Raw genomic sequence first — 3,595 nt, forward strand, 5'->3', positions numbered from 1 at the left:
TAGTGGCTATCACATAGTAAGGTAGTATGTGGTAACAGAATTAAGTTCATGGCAATCTGGCATTGTGAAGGATTGGGATTTATCATGTCTTAAAAGACATGTAGGGCTCAGATATAGATTCCTACTGAGACGACCCTTTGAGTCTTGAACAGTGAGTGGGAGACAGTAAAATACAAGTAAAATAGTTGCGGGAAGAAGGGAAAGAAAGGGTTACCAGAATGAGAGCTGAGGAGATTAGAAGTGCATCATGACATCACTAACAGCTAGATATTCCAGGAGTGTAACAGGTGTGTGTGTGTGTGCATGCGCGTGCACGAGTGCGCACACATGCCAATAAAAGGATAAGGGGAGAAAATTACTAAAATTTTATTCTGCATGAAAATATTGGCAGTAAGTAACAAGAAATGCTGTTGATATAATTTATCTGACATAATGAGAATTGGAACTGTAGTTATGGCAGGTAGGATTTAGTTTAATAGGGACAGAAAGCAATAGGTATTCTGGATGGAGACAGTGTGGCTGAGGAAGAATTATAGGTAATTCTAAGTTTCCAGTTTGAATAATAATGGAGTTGATTTTTTTCCTCCAACTGTAACTGGGAATGCTGAAACCATTTGCACTTAGGGGAAGGAAATGGGTTCAATGCTGTCTTTATTGAGTGTGAAAGCAAACTGTGAAATGGCAGCAGGCCTATGAGAACCAGATGGTTCCCAGTCCTTAGAAGCTTGTGGCTTCAGCTCCATTCACTGCCAGAACTTCCTGGACCTGCCTACATAGATGGAACAGTCAGGAATGGGCCAGTGGTAATCCAGTGCGGACTTTTCCTTCTCTAAAGCAGGCACTTTCCTTGTTCTCTGTGACAGTTGTAATCAAGATTGATTCTTCTCTCGGTCTCTCTATCGTTAGTTCCGGGGAGCATCTCTCTGGCCCTCCTGGGTGACAAGTGAAAATTCAAATATGGGATTTTGCATCCTCTGGAAGGGAAAAGCCCAGTGTAGGGAGAAAAGGAGGGAGAAATGTAAGGAGTTTGGGGGCCTGGGGTTAGCGTCTTCCTGCCTCTGATTGGGTATGTCTGCTTATTCTTTAGGCCTCCCTGTTCTTGTGGATTCAACGGTAAATTGAGATTCATTGCCATGAAGATTTCATTAAAGTTGTAGGGTTCTAGGAACCATCTAGATTGTATTTCTGTTTCACGATACTAACTTTGAGCCCTGAAAATTAGTAGAGTATGAAGCATTAGGCTCTATTTCAAAAAAGAAAGCAGAGGTGCAGATCTTCTAAATGACTGAGTTCCTGGAAACCGGTCATAAATCTCTATGCATGCTCATTTGCAACCTGGATTTCCATTAACCCAGGTCTTTGTTAACCAACCCTGCACACACAGTGTAATCTCTGAGTGGTGCTGTAAGTTTATGTCCTTAGTGTGTTGATGATTGATATTCAGCATGGTTGCCTTGAAGCAATGTGGGAATCCAAAGTCATTAAAGGCAGAGGAAATTGTGTCCAGCCCAGTTTCAAAGGTGAACTGTGTTGCTTTCATATGATTTGGAAGTCATTAATCTATGTGGGGCATATATCAGGCCTCTCTGACCTTTATGTGAAGAGAATTTTTTAATTTCCGTGAGACAGATACTCTGATTAGCCAGAACTTCCTTTAAACCTGAATATAGTAGATAAGAGGTTTTCATATTTACTTTAGAGATCCAGGGCTGTATTCAGCTTAGTTCCATTCTCACTGGATATTAAACAAAGGGAAGATGGTACAGATATTTGAGGAACAGCAAAAACACGTTTGTATTAAAAATCAGGAGACCCAGGTAGGGTCATGGTTCATAGAAATGAGCTGTGTGAGTTTGGATAGACTACCGTGTTCAGAATGAGAGGTTGTAGTACATAATTGCTAGGGTCCATGTAGTTGTGAACCGGAATACATATATTCTAAATGCTTCAGTTCAGTCCAGAACCATGTTCTATTCTGTTTGTCACTTAAGCTCTTATCTAGTCAGCATAATGTTAGGCTCATTTCAAAAAAACTAAGACTTGGAGAGAGACTGTTGTGAATGGCAGAGTTAGATGTGCCTTTTGGGCCCAGTGGGCTTTCCTTTTCCAATCCTTTTTCCTGTGTCTCTTATGTGCATGGCACAGGCTAGAGACATAGAGAATGAGGGCCCATGCCTGCAATTATCTCTCGAAGAGGAGATGCTTTTGATTGTTGCGTTCCATCTTCTCCTACATCTGATCACGTATCCCGGGAGTTGTGAGTTTGTAATATGAGGATCAGATCTGCCTGCCTGTCTCAATAGCTGACAATTTATCTCTGGATATTTTTTAGGTGCCTTGGATAAAGGTAATATAGATATAATGAAAGAATGGATTTCTTTCTGACACTTGTAGAAAAGAATGAAAATTTCCTTTAAAAATATGATATTTAAAGCAGCCTGTCTCCACATACATGCTTTGTAGACATAATTTGATGTTTTAAGATGAAAGGATATCTCAGGGGCCAAATGAATTTAGGAGGTATTCTATTCACTAATATAGACAAAACTCTCAGAACCTTTAATACAAGAAGGTTCATTATGAACGTAATGCAGAAAGTATTCACTCATTCCCCTAATTACACTCTGGTCCCAACCAGTGTTGCTAGGCTAGTTTCAAATTAAGTGGTTTTCTAAACAGTGGTCTAAAGCAGAGTGACAGTATCTTATACTCTTATGTGTTCATTACTTTTACAAAAGAAATTTGTGCGTAGTTCTCTTTGATGAGCTATTGATCTGTATTTATACAATGAGGAAACTGAGACACAGGAAAGCTAAAAAATAGTTTGTAGAAACACATCCTGTATCCAATGCCACATTAAGTATCAAACTTCAGCTGTTCACTGCCTTTAGCTAAGGGCACAATGGTCTCTTCTGAAGACCCCTGCCTTTACAGAGACTTGCACAGAGACAGATGGAGGAGACATCATGGCTCACAGCCAGTGGTTCTCTCAACCCATATCGCTCCTTTTATTTTGTCTTTTGGGACTTCTGAGGACTTCCTCAGTCTTTTGGAAAAAAGGCTAATCTCTAGGTCTGCTAATCAGGAAGCTATTGTAAGCCTTCTGGCCTTCATGAGACCTGAATTATACATCTTCTGATATCAGGAATGATGAGCATCGCAGCAGCCAGGAAAAAGTCTGTATGGCATGTGTAAGAGGAGCTTGCTCTAAAGGTCTACATCTTGGATGTATCTCCATGGTTTTTAGATTCTGTGGAGTGTTTTATTTATGCTGCTTGATTTGTGAGAGTTAGCAATGCCATCTGGAGTGAATGGGACATTAAGGTCTATGGAAGGCTTTCCTGTGGTCCAGCTCCAGCACCCATTTACTATAAGTGTCTGAACAAACCATTTTAGGAGCCAACCCTCATTTTTCTTATCTACTTTGTAGCATTGCTAGAAGATTACACTTGATAATACATCCATGATGGCTGGATATACAGTTGATGGCAAAGGATGGTAGGATTGTTGCTGCTATTGGTATAATATGCTTACCTCTGTGTGTTCTCTCTCTCTCTCTCTCTCTCTCTCTCTCTCTCTCTCTCTCTCTCTCTCT

The sequence above is a fragment of the Grammomys surdaster genome, unplaced genomic scaffold (genome assembly GCF_004785775.1).
Source record: "Grammomys surdaster isolate TR1022 unplaced genomic scaffold, NIH_TR_1.0 150, whole genome shotgun sequence".
Classification (NCBI taxonomy): Eukaryota; Metazoa; Chordata; class Mammalia; order Rodentia; family Muridae; genus Grammomys; species Grammomys surdaster.